Genomic DNA, 14,319 nt, shown 5'->3' on the forward strand with positions numbered 1-14,319 from the left:
TTATAGCTTCTACAGTATTTGTTCATCCTCCTGTTTTTGAATCCTCACAATTTATACCAGAGTCTAGACCATTCATATAAATCAGCAAGATAAACAGTCCCAGTTCAGATCCCCGTAGTACTCCAGTGTATGCATCGTCGCAATTTGAGCTCTGTCTACACTGCCTGCTAACCATCCAGCAGCTATCAGTCCAAACACGTTCATTACCTTCAATGTTTACCACCTTTCGGTAGGATTTATGAGTGTCTTTAACAAAATCTTCCTGAAAATTTAAATTGTGCTGTATCATGTAATATGTTTGTATCTGTTACAGCTACTGCTTGTTCAAAGGAACCTAAAAAGGTTTCGAATCAAGACCTACCTTTTCTAAATCAATGATGGCTCTCCCTCAGACCATTAGTGCAGTACAGATCACATAGTCGAGTTCTAATTAATATTCAACTTTGTTGTTCAGCCTGAGCCTATTTCTTCCTCAATAAACAAAACTCTCCCGTATTGGATAAAGCCATTAGAAAATAAGTGGATATCAGCCATTTCCCTTTCATCACCTAGATGTCTTCCATCATCATCTCTGAAACACTTTACCTCACCATTGACTTTCCCTTTTCCTGCTGTGACAATGAAAATAAAATTTTATAACATTAGTCTTCCTTTCTGTCTCATTGCCTTTCTAATATCTTTATTTGTGCTTGCAATTAATTCCATTCTGTTCATTCAATCCTGCAAATCTGTTTTGAATATTTTGCAAACCCACCGCTTCCCTGTCTTTGACCACCACTTCTGCTTCTCCTGTGGTTCCTGTGTCCTGGTACTGTCTGAAGGTGCTGCGGTTAGTGTCGACTTCGACATCAGCGACGAGGGAGCTGCTGCCCTGCGCTTTGAGCCTGGACTGTCTGTTAGCAGGCCCTGGTGTTGCTGTGATGTGAGCCTGTTGGAACAGCCATGTACATGAATATTCCACTGCTCACAAAATAAGATCACTTTATTAACCCTATACAATTTCTTGCATTGGGAATTTGTCTTTTCACATACCCCAACTTGCTCTCCATGGGACACACAGGCACACAGACAGGGAGAGAGAAGCTGGGGATCAGATCGCAGGGTCAGCCATTTATACGGCACCCCTGGAGCAGCTGGGGTTAAGGGCCTTGCTCAGGGGCCCAACAGAGTAGGATTCCTCTGCTGGCTGCAGGATTTGAACTGGCAACCTTCTAGCCACAGGCGCAGATCCTGAGCCACAGAGCCACCACTCCACCCCCAGCTTCCTGTTCCTGTGACCCCTTTCAAATCAGTCTCTAGATTATATAAATCTTTTCCAATTATGATTAGTGTATTATTTTTTATAAACACTGAAATGAATCAATACCTTTAAAATATGGAGATCCATCTTGTTTACATATTGCATGTAACTTTCAAACTGAGAGCTCAAGAGGGAAGTTTTGTACCTTGGAAATTGAAACCTAAGCATATTAAGGAATTTCACTGTTATTACATTGCTTCTTGGCAAAGTGACTAAAGAGTGTAGATGATATACATTTTATTTTTTCCCTTAAGAAGGACACAATAAACTGATCTATTTTATATAGTGACAATGACCTGAAACAAATGTATAAAACATACATTAATGATCTTAACGTATAGCTTCTATTGGACTTAATCTCTTTCTCAGGAATGTATAATAAAATAGAAAGTGAAGTATTTTATGTCTTTTATTTAATCTATCAAAAAACAGTTACCATATGACTATTATTTAACTTTTAAACTTGTACACATTTGTAACTATAACAGACTCTGTAATAACCTGTACTACATGTCTGTACAGCCAATGTCACATTTCTTTATTATTTCCAAGTTTATTTTGTCAGATGTGTAAATAATATTAAAGAACAGTCCAGCATCCAGTAGTGTTTTAGGTGTAGTTATTGACAAGAGAATGGGACCCATGCAGAATTCACAATTTAAAAATTTGTCCTGCACACCAGCAGAAATACTGTCCTTCAAACAAACCCTGCATCTTTGGAATAAAAGAGTCAAGCGGCTCATTACATAGAATGTTTCCTGTGGACACATGAGCATGGAAAAGCTTCAGATTTTCTTTTACACAATAAATATGTGCTGTTGATACATTTAACTGCCTGCAAGATCCACATCCAGTTGAACAGTGTACCATGCAGGATTAATTTTGCTTTTGTGTCTGATCCAATTAGGAGAGTGGACAGAGTTGCAGGCTCAATGATTCCACATGGATACGACCCAGCTTGTATTGTAAAACTGCGTAAATGAAGGGGATTTTGGAGAACATGAAAGAGATGAACAGGGCCTGACGAGCCACATGTATCACATTGGTTCCAGCAGGCAGCCAGGAGAGGAAGGCAGACAGATCCAGGTCCATTATCCAGACTGCTGCAGGGTGAGCACCCAGCACTCAACAAACAGACAGTCTGCAGGACTGGGGAAACAGGTGTGAATTTGTTCCAAAGGGCAGCATTTAGGTGGGCTTTTGCCAAACAGGAAAAGTTAAGTCTGAAAAGTTTGTCTGATGGGAGGTGAAAACGTTTCCACAGATATTAGGACACTGTGATCTGTTTTGTTTACCTCTTAGTGGGCTCTTTCAAAGTTCATTTATGGCTTTTTATCTCTAAATCAAACTCCATAAATCTGTGCTGAGAAGAGGGAGGGCAGGACAGCCTGCTGAGCAGTGCTGTGGCTGCCTGTGAGTGTGAGCTGTCTCTTAAGCCTGGAGTCACCGATCTGGAACTGCCGGTGCGGCTCTGAGACCGACATCAGATCAGAAAACGTCTTTTCTCTGTGAGGATGGTGAAATGAGTCAAGTGAAGGGGAGGAGTTTTATGAACATGTTTTGTTTGCAATTCCTTCCTAATGGACAACAATACACCACTTAGCTCACCAAAGGCTAATGGAAATTTTATAGCTTTGTCCTACAGAGCACATGACCTTCTTCCTCTGTCTTTATTTCTGTCTTTCAAGTCCAGATAAGCTGCATGTGGCCATTTACCTCAGGTAGAGGAAGAAAAAGGAGACCAAAAGGATTTAAGCCCCCTCTTCCCTCTCCCAGTCCTCTCGATTTCACTTTGATCATTGTGTCAGAACTGAATTTACAGTGCCACTCTGGCCTCTTTCCTTTTGTGCCTCTCCAAATATAAAACCTCCAGAAATCAATGATGGGCCGTTAAAATACAGAGTAGAGTAACATCCAGCGAACACCAAATTAATGGTCTTTGCTGGATAAATGGCTGTAGATTTCAGCATAAAAAAGATGAAAGATTATGTCTCACGCAGAGCGAAACTTTTAATAACTCAAAATGACTTTCCTTAATGGGCTTTATTCATTTTAATCATTATAGTGTCAATGATGATTATAGCCTTATTAGATTTCAGTGATTGAGAGACCTGTTTATGACAAGCCCCTCTCTTCTGAGAGGAGCATCTCAGTCAGTGCTGCCCTGACAAGCAGTTTTATTATCAGAAGCCAAGGGATGTCAGACAAATTTCAATTAATATTTTTTTGTAGGTTGCTTTCTCCTTTGTGACCCAGGTCACCAGACATGGGTGATTCAGGCCCTACGAAGAAAGAGTGAAAGCTAAAAAGAAAGAGGATAGGTAGTTTGGAGGAGCGAAAATACTCTCTTCAGAGGAGCAGAGGTGAAAAGGGAGATCTCTAACAGATTCTTTATACTGATGAGGGCTCGGGAGACAGGCCAGCAGGCCTCACTGAGAGCTAATCGTCTTCCCCTAGGTTAGCTTTTCCAACAGTATGAGAGCAAAAATAAGCACGGAAAGACATACCGCTCACTTAGGTGTTTGAATGAATTATGTGGAAAAAACCAAGACATCCTTCAAACAAAGTGTCTTTTCCCAGTCATTCGTCTCAGACGAGCAATGGAAGACACACCCAAGGAGAGCAGCTTCTTGCAATTTGCAATCCAACAGGAAAAAACACCCAAATATATTCTTGTCTACTCAGGTAATGCTTCTACAGTTTCTGGCTATTTTTTAAAGAAATTAGAAGTTTACCTTTTCAGAATTGTATTTTAATGTTTCAAAAACATGTCTAAAGCACAATACGAATGACAGGGCTTCACTTACTATCTCTAACATTCTTCACTATCCTGTAGTTGTCGAACACATGGACAGGCTTACAAGACATGATAATATAATGAAGCTCTTTATATAATTATTACTCTTGGTTTTAGTGGATTTGCTGAACAAGTTTTTCTTTCTTTTTTCTTCTTTTAGATGTGTTTGATGTGTGTGATTCCACAACGCTTTGTGCAGAAAGCACTCATAAAGGAGTCGCTGCGTGACGGAGATGACAAAACAAGAGGACAGCCCTGAAGGGCTGTGAAGGGTTAATTAAGATTTCAAGGTGTAGTCTTAATTCATTGTGGTGACAATGGCTTTGTCACACTTAATTGTTATTTTATTGCTCTCAATTGCAGGTTTTCACAGAATCTCACAGAATTTTGAAAATCGGAATAAGCACTGGCAACAGCGTGACCTCAATGCAGCTCAGCAAATCACAGTTACTTGATATTTCCTGGGGCAGTACGTCGGGTGATGGCAAATCATTGTTAAAGATGCTCTGGTAAGTGTTCACAGTCATTAGTGAGGTAGGAAACCACTACTGCCTTCTCTCAGTCTTCCTGTAGGATCTGAGAGTCGGAGACTGGCCTCCCAGCCAGACAAAGACAATATTTCCAGACCAGCACGGTCCTCACTAACAGTGGTTTTTGCAGACTGGCGTTTACTACCTGTTAAGCAGCAAAAATATCTGGTTGATTTCATAGTAGTGATGGGAAGAGGACGTAGTTGTAGGTCAGAAAGGCTACAAACAGGAAGAGACCATTTGGCCTTTTTAGATCGTTTGGTTGCTAGCAGCTGAGTTACTAAACACCCCAGGACCCTGTCCATTAGAGCAGAGGTGCTACCCTGGTTGCTTGGCTTGTGCAGTCTGGCCTCCCAACTTTCTCTCTTCTCCCCCTGGAGCTGCTGTGTGTCACCCAGCTGGGGCAGCAGTAGAGTGGCTACTGGGTCCCCTCCTGGATGTTAAATGCTTCGGATCCTTTATAAATACATAATTATCATCACAGCTGCTCCAACATTTTTATTGGAATACTTTCAACTTTTTCAGTATTTCCCTGTTACACATGTCCAACTTCCAGGGTTCATAACATTCTTCACTGCTTCTTCCCCTGCTGTGCTGGTAAATATTTAAAGACAATTTAGATTGTTTTATCTTGGAACACGCACATCCGGATTCACTCACCAAAACAGATAGATGCACTGTAATAAAGTGACAAAGTGTTTTGTCCTCAGGAGATCCGTGACAAATCTGCTGGCATTCAAAGTTTTTAAAATAAACACTACAGAATTTTAACATATTCTTGTTCTCTAAATAAGCGAAAGAGGATTTTTATGGTGATAGACAGACATATGATTAGACTGTTAATGGTCTCTGTTTCTGTTCAGTGGATGTGACACTTAACTGTATTAAGCTATGTGTGGAATCAATTTATGCACACAGTGATTCTGACTCACAGGTTTTTTTTTCTTGCAGGTACAGTATATACCACATTCTCACCATATTCCCAAATTGATTCTCTTCCTTTGCCCCATTTTCAGTGTGTAACCTGTCCATCCTTACACCTGATCGTGCCCCAATTTTCCACTCATTTGTTTCAGAATGAGGGCTTCTTTAAACACCTCATTGAAGGTTTAACAATTTTTTTAGAGTTTAACAGCACTCCTGAAATTAACCCTCATTCTTTATGGGGTTATGGGAGGTTACTGAAAGCTTCATTAAAATCTTGTACAGCCTTTGCTTGTCTGATCCCAAAAAGTAATGAGCGAACTTCCTTGTTAGAAACTATAATCCTGAAGAAGAAGAAGAAAAATGTAATTTCCAGGAGAATAAGACCAGACATTCCTTTGCTCTGAAAGCTGAATTGTGCAGCCTAAGACTAAAACAAAATGAGCGTTTAGCTTCTACTGACGCAATCAAAGACAACAACGACATTGTGCTCACAATCCTGTACAGGTCAGTGAAGACTAACAGGACTTCACGCACGGGCATATTGAAGCCAGCACGTCTGCAACCCTCTGGAAGTGTCTCAGCTAACTCCTGGACAGGCTGATCTCTCTGATGCTCCTATCACCCTTAAACCAATAAATGCAAGATAAAGGAATGCTTAGATATAAGAAACGACTTATGAAAATGTCTAAGTTGTTTGTGTTGCTGTATCATTTACATCTTCTAGACAGTGTGGGGAATCAACTGAAAAGGCAAAAAAGAAGCAGGGTATAGAGTTAAAAGTGTAGAATTAAAACCGAGGGTTGTTATGTTTACATTGTACAATGCACTAGCAAGGCCTTGTTTAGAATATGGAGGACAGTTTTGGTTGACATTTCAAAGAAGCGATACTGCTGTTCTGGATTCAGTGCAAAGAAGAGCAATGAGCTGCATTCTGGCACTTAATACACCAACATAATATAGAAGACCTCATCACCTTAAAAGGCACTGAAGCCAGCAGGTTTCGTCAGAATGAACAGTGAAACTCAAACCAGAGGTTACAAGAGGAGTCTGCGTGCAAGTGCAGTTCAACAGGAGGAGGAGCAGGAGCAGGAGGCACCTCTTCACCCGGAGAAAACAAACCTGGGAAGAGAGGGAACCCCCACTGGGAGCACTTTGCACCCCAACCTTCCCCTCCAGGACCTGTGACACCAGTGCGGTCCTGATTCAAAGCCACAGCACCAATGTGTCCTACCAGCCCAACCCTCAGGCAACAGATATCTTCCACAACAGTTCCAATCCCACAGCACTCATGACCCTCATCAACAGTCATTAGACAAAATGCAAAGTTAGTTGTCACCATGGGTGCAAAAACTCTCCACAGAAATACAAGTCAAAAAGATCTAGTTTCCCAATGTTGCAACACAGAAGACCTGAGGCACCAGGCCGATACGAAAAGATCGGACACCAGCCTCCCTCCATGATCTCTTCTGGGCAGTGGCTGCAGTGTAGTCCCACAGAAGCTTTGAACATATCCCCCATCTGAGTGGACAGATGAGAACTAATCGCCTGCTTTCTTTCCACAGGAGCTACATACAGTACCTGTGCACAGGAGGAGTTTGAAGATGAACAGCTCCAGCAGAGAGGTCTGTGCACATCCTGTGCATTCTTTCCCTGATGAGCTCTCACTGCTCCAGATGTGGAAAGCACATAGAATCTCTGCTGTTTTCAGCAAACTTATAGCATCACCATGCAGTTCACTGAACATGATCCCCTCATTATTCTTTGCCTTTGGTTCGAAATCTTACATGGTTTTATTCCTGAAAAGAAAAGACTACATTTCCAGAAAAGTGTCTGTAAATCACCAAGGGAAAAGAATAATGTCATGGAGCTCCTAGATGGGCTCTACTAAAGCACATATGGGTTTGGGGAGGGCAGAGGTGTGAAAGTGTTTGTTTAACCCATCAGGTCAATGGGACTATTGCTGACTTTACACAAATTCCACCCCTAAAGGATTCACATGTGGTGTATTGTGAGCAATTAGAAGTTAATAATCAATATTGATCAGGACTGAAAAAAATCATCCTATTGGGCGCTTTGATGGAGGAATTCTCAGATGCTTCATGCAATCAATACACCTCAAAGAAACATCAAACACATCCTACATAATTAATTGTACAGCCGCTGTTAAAGAGATTAAAGCTGAACATGTGAAGATTAGCATCCTGAAGCCCCCTCCAGGGAGAACTGATGGACTCTTGTAGAAGGAGAGGGATTACAAACTGGTATGAGAACACCTCAAATCTACAGGCTGCAAATTACAGCTCTGTTATTTCTGAGGCACACGCATTTTATGTTTCTATACTCGTATGACCATCAACCAGCTGTGCTCTTTCACAATGATTTTAATTTAATGCTACTCTTTTACTAGGTAGCCTATTTTATGCACATTATGCATATATATCGCACTAAACGCGTTTCTTTGAAATAATGAACTAAAAAGCTGTCATCCAATAAACAAGGGAATTGAATTCAGATTTACTTAAATGTTTTGCATACCGCACAGCCATGTGTGATGTTGTTTGGTGAACGGCAGTGTTGAGGAATGACAGAAAAACACTTATTCATGTCCTTAGAAGTTTTGTTTCATTCAAGCACTATGGCAATTTAACCATTTAGAAGAAAACTAAAAGATACTGAAAAAACTATTTCTACTTCACCAATCAAAACATCCACAGACTGAAGCCCATTATATTCCAGTGCTGAGTCCCTCTTTTGGAAATGTTCTCTTACCGAATGAGAAGAGCAGCATTCAGGAAGATAGTGGTATTACAAAAAAACATTTAGTTGATTTCTGAGCTTGAAGGGTAGCATGCCTAAAACAATGGAGGAACGACATTCTCTAAATCTGCCTCTAATTCTCATCTGATAGGAGGTGTGACAACATCTTAATCAGTTGCAATATCTGTGCCATTGAAGTTGAAAGACAAGCTATATAGGCTGGAGTAATTAGCAGGAGTACCGGGTGCCCAACAGAAATATACAGTTCTGATGGATATTTATTCCAGTTATTCCCTTGACTCCCCCTCCTGGAAGGAGACAATAAGAATCGAACAACCTGCTTGCCTGGGGGTGAAGGCAGGACACTGTAGTGACACACGCGGGCAGAGGAACATAAGAGCAGATTCCAACAGAACAAGGCCATTCACTCCTTCCTGCCCATCTGATACTTAGTCAACTGATCAGTCAATTGATCCAGAAGAAACCAGGACATTGGCTTCAACAACATGGCTGGATAGCTTGTTCCACACTCCCACAACCCTTCATGTAAAACAGTGCTTCCTGTCTCAGTTTTAAGTGCACTTCAGGTAACACTTGAAGTGTCACCTCAAAAATGTAGCATTTCATCTTTCTATTTTTCTATTTTTCAGCACAAGAATTAGCCTTTACTTGTAGCTCAATATTTCACCTACTCCCTGCTCAAATATTTTACTAGCTATACCAAAATTTAGATTGTTGATATAAATTAAGAACTATATAACTACTGTAACTGTAACTACAGTATAGTACTCCATTGATTACATCTTTCCAATGTGAGTATTCACCCCTGTTTTTCTATTTGTTTGGCAATGCTCTGTCTAAACACTTGTATTTCCCTGAATGCCTATTGCCCGCAATTTGAAAATTAGTCATTTATAAGGAAATTTTTCAAAAATTTTGAAAATCTAAATAAATCCTTCGTGTTGTTTGGGTCCATCGCGGCTGTTGCTTCTTTTCAGATTCCCGGCTTGTCTAAGAGCCTGGCTGGTCCTTGTGCAGCTCCTGTACTCACTATCACAGAGCTGGCGGGTTAGGGGGATAAGGGGGCTAGGCAGTGCGACTGGGAGGTGGCAGGTCCCCATGAGGGCAGGGGGGTTTGCTGTTGATTCAGCATGGTGTTGTGATTAATAGAAAGAAGAGTTGCTACACAGTGCTTTCAGAGACACACACTTTGCATCTGTCTGCTTCCAAGATATACAGTACAAGCTTGGTCTTTGGAAAGTCTACAGTAGCCATGGTCCTCGAGGAGAGCCCTAGCTCGTAACAGAAATAGGCAGCATGACATTCTCTTCCCTTCCCTGCCTTTTCCTCAATGCACTGTGCTCACCGAAGATCTCACATCTGTGTTATGTAGTGAGTAAATGGGAGAATCTCAGTATTGATAAACACCTGCTCAAGTCTCCTCTTCTCCCCAATTAAGCAGTGCAGCTATCAATCCTGAGACATTAGACTGTAAGAACCTCCAGGGAGGACTCCTTTTCGATTCACTCCTGCCTAATAACCCATTCCCACTGTACTGATTGCTTATTAAGACACTGTCCACAAGAAAGGAGTATTGGATCCAGAGCAAATAAATCAACAATAGAGCCATTGAATTTATTTTCTTTCCTGGGGAAGCCTGCTATTTTAAAGAGCTGGTAAAACGGGCTGTGAGATCTTGTAGAACAAGCAGGACCTCAGGAATCTGAAACACTAGGATAAAAGGCGGAATAATTTATAGTTAAATACAAGGGGAAATGATTTTATGTCTCACTATATATTACAGAACAGTTTCCACCTTCATGCCAAGCCAGCTGTGCTTCAGGGTGATTATAACCTGATTCTTCGTTATACAGGCTCACCGAACCTCACTTCCACAGAGCTCGGAGCCACACGAACACCGCGGAGGGAACAGGTGACAAACAGGGAACGGGCAGAACCGCTCACGTTGAATAATACATTCAATTTTAAAAACATATTATATCAATCTCTTAAAAAGAAACGGGGATGATGAGAACGATTAATATCAATGGCATCTGAGAACAAATCCTTACTGAAAGAATATAAAAATATAAAAAAGGCGATAATATAAAAATAATCTATAGCAAGTATAGATTTTAATATGGAATATAAAAGACCATAGAAATAAAGTTTGCTTTAATTTGAACAAATAACTGTGTACATGCAGTTTGCGTTACAACTCTCAGCTCTAGTCTTAGAGCCCAGGCTTAGCAGAGGTGGCTGTTGTGAGTCTGACTGACATGTCCGGTGAGTGCTGTAAGCACACTCTGCTTACACCAGTGATTTCTGCATTACAGAGGTGTCAGATGGACTGTTTGACAACAGCTAAAGGATGGATTTTACAAATATTAAGTATCCATCCATTTGGGAAGCAAAAACAAATATGCTGTAGACCTATGTTTTGTCATAGATAAATAGTTTTCAGCATGGTGAGCCCAGGAGTATTTAGAGCAGCCCTGCAAAGTCCAATGAAGTGTCAGCTGGCGGGAGCAGCGTTATCATTTATTGTCAGCCCAGGGCCTCATCACTTCCAGGCGTCATCGGAAAAATTGCCCATGATTGATACTGATGGCAATGATGATTACTCTTGCAATAAGCTTAATTAAAATAATGAAGTACTGTTGCACCCAATTTGGTTGTTGCATAGGCAGGATAATGTATAAGAGGCACAAAAGAAGTCACCAGCACACCAAGCTCTCATAATTCAAAAGTGACGCAGCTGGAGAGCTGGGCCGAAGCATGGTGTGTTTTCGCCAAACAGTTGTTGATAGGGCCAGTCGCAGCGCAGAGGAAACATGGGAGAAACATCTCGATGTGCCTGTGAGACACGCGAAGGGGACGCGTGTGAGGGGCTGCTCTGGGGATCCTGCAGCCCTGACTCCTTACCTACAGGACTCTGACAGCTTCACCGAGGCCCCCAGTCGCCACCAGCTGTCCCGGGCTGCCAGAGGTCACAGAGGGCCTGCAGGGAGGGCCGGCCCAGCCTGCCTCTCTCCTTCCAGGTAGCCAGAGCTACATGACCCATCTGCTGGGCTGTAATGGCAGCTCATTTTTCTTTAAAGTGAGACCCAGGGCTTGTTCATACACAGGAGCACAGCGAGCGGCTCCTGATCTGCAAGCCACCCAGTGGGTTGGCGATAATTCACAAGCCGCAGGTTATATCAGAGGATGTCCGTCTCCGATCACAATTAACACAGCGGGGCCGTTTCCCCACTACTCATTATTAATCAATGAAAGCCTGCAGCCAGAGGAAGCAGGATGCTTGTAACATGTCACCTGCAGACTGCAGGTTTTAATTAAGGCACAGGTCAAATGGGGTGTCATATATGGAGGATCCACATGTTTTACAAGAAGAGGCAATAAATTAATTAATGGTCATAATGCTTTTACAAATTCTCCTGGAAATTTGCTGGCCATGGTATACAACTGTGAATAAATGCATGTTAAACATTCTGTATCATTGATCCGGACACAGTTTCCATCAATAAGGAATCAATAAATGGGGACTTAAGCCAGCTAAGCTAATTTTGTCATTGTCATGTGCCTATAGAGAGAATCTACAATTTCAAAGCTACATAAGGTTTGAGATTCAACACCAAAGTCATCAATGTTTAAAAATAAGATCAAGACTAAAGCACTCATTGACAGTGAGGTTTGAAAATCCTTAGAGCCATACAGTCATGGAGACTCAGAATAGTGGACGCCCCTGCCCACAGACACAGGAAACAGAAGGATCAGCGCACGCACAGTTTACAGTGATCAACAATAGCCTAGATCCCCACAAATCCCAGTTTACAGCGAGGCGTACTGACTTACATGCACATTCACAGCCTGTTCTTCCACAGGCGTCTCACAAAACAAACAGGTTCCCTTCCCAAGTTAGAATGTACAGAAAACAGCTCATTATTTAGCTGATGGGGAAATGTACCGAATTTGGACTGCAACCTTATTACTCTGGTGTCCTGGCCAAATTTCCCCCTGGCCTTTATCAGTCAAGGCCTCCTGATAATCCCTATTTTTGAGTTAGCTTCATTACTCCTTCATGCTTAGAACTTCATGTCCTCCTCCCCACCAAGAGCTGGTGTGTGGGGAGTGTACTGGTGCACTCTGGCTGCCATCGCATCATCCAGGTGGGGCTACACACTGGTGGGGGTGGAGGGGATCCCCATTACCTGTGAAGCTCTTTGAGTGGAGTGTCCAGAGAAGTGCTATAGAATTTGACTAAATTTAACAACTCATGCTCTGTGCATTTGATCTTCAAACTATGTTATTTGCTATCAGGCAGGCTAAATTCAGACACGAGACTAGCTACAATTAAAATAATTTAGAGCTCTGTAATCTAAAGTGTGTTTCAGTTTCAATTAAGCTTTATTCAAAAACCATCAGCTGAAAAGCTATCAGTGAAGTGTTCATGCAGTTTGGAATAAGAACGGAGCAGGAGTCCAAAAAAAGCAACAGTACTGTAAACTCACATAGTTCAAATAATCATGAATCTTTTCTGTTATACAAATGAGAAAATATCATTTTCAAAAGGGCTAAAAATGAGAGAGAGATGAGAGACCATACTATAGAAAAAGAGCTTTTACTCCTATAATTTGCCTGTTACTAATTTTACCGCAAGTCAGGTGACACTTGAAAAGAAGCAAGAGGTGTAGAATTAAGCAAAAGCTATTGCCTGAAAATTATACTTCTGGAAGAGCAGGAATCTATACATTTAAACAATCCTAAATAATTAGCCTACAGACCGTGAGATTCTATTATATTGTAAACGAGGCATATTCCAGCATCAGACCAGTACTTATTACAGCAAAAAGAGCTTGTGCTTTTCTGTTCATGGCAATCACTAGCATGCAGGGCAATTAACAATTTCATACAGACCTAGTTCCTCTCATGCTGGTTGACATGAGCACATGTTAAGACTTATTTTGGTCCAATCGCTTGAGAATGGATTAATTGGTTAATCATATAAATTACACTCACTTAATCATTTTAATCACCGCAAAGCAATTACCAGAGGGTTATGGACTCTGAGGTAAGAGTTATGCAAATGTTTGTTCCATTGTTAGCTGTTAGTAGTTTTTTTTCCCCCTACAAACTGTCAGTGATAAATGGTGGGAAGTTTTTATAAAATATTTTATAAAAATGTTTATATTTTTTAATATTTTATAAAATATTTATATTTAATAATATTCAATAAAATATTTATATTTTGCAACCATTTGATTTTTTATTTTGGTTTTACCCTTGAATTGTTTGCAGCATGCAAAGAGAAGACTTTAACAGTTAATTTTGCAAAACTTTGTATTAAAATCGTTGCTGCACAGAGGAAACCCCATTACATTGAAATGGTATATTCAGCTAAACTTAAGGTAGCTTTACTTTATTTTAAAGGGAGAGAATGACAGTGTAATTATCAGGGTTAACAGTGTGAAGTCATATTAGAAATAAAGAGAACTATTCATGCGAGTTGAGCACAATTTTAAACACACAGGAAATGTCTTTTTACAGATGAATTTTGTCTAATTGTTAGCTTCCAGAAATATACTCAACAGAAATAAAAAGGAAAACATCTTCAATCTTAAGTCAACACAAAAAAATGGAAATATCAAGTCCCTGGAATATTAACACTGTCTTCCCTCTGCAGAGCCAACAAGCGAGAGAGTCTTGTTCTCAACAATAAAGGGGAGTAAAGTGGTTATCTGGAGATGAGGGTAATTTATAGGGGGAGATACAAAAGCAGACACCAGTCCTGCAGTCATTTTTCAACCCCCTTCTATTTCCTTTATTACCCTGAACTCATGCTCCAGAAGCTGGATGTCTGTGTCTTAATACACAGGCTTGTTCGAAGGTCTCTCCCTGGGCTGGTGACTCTCCTGCTGAGGAAGTGAGTCTTCAGGCAGATCTGTTGCTGTTGGTGTGGATAATTAGGGCTAATTGCCTCTCCTCTGCATGTGTGGAACTGGACACTT

This window comes from Atractosteus spatula, chromosome 12 (assembly GCF_055471065.1).
Source record: "Atractosteus spatula isolate fAtrSpa1 chromosome 12, fAtrSpa1.hap1, whole genome shotgun sequence".
NCBI lineage: Eukaryota > Metazoa > Chordata > Actinopteri > Semionotiformes > Lepisosteidae > Atractosteus > Atractosteus spatula.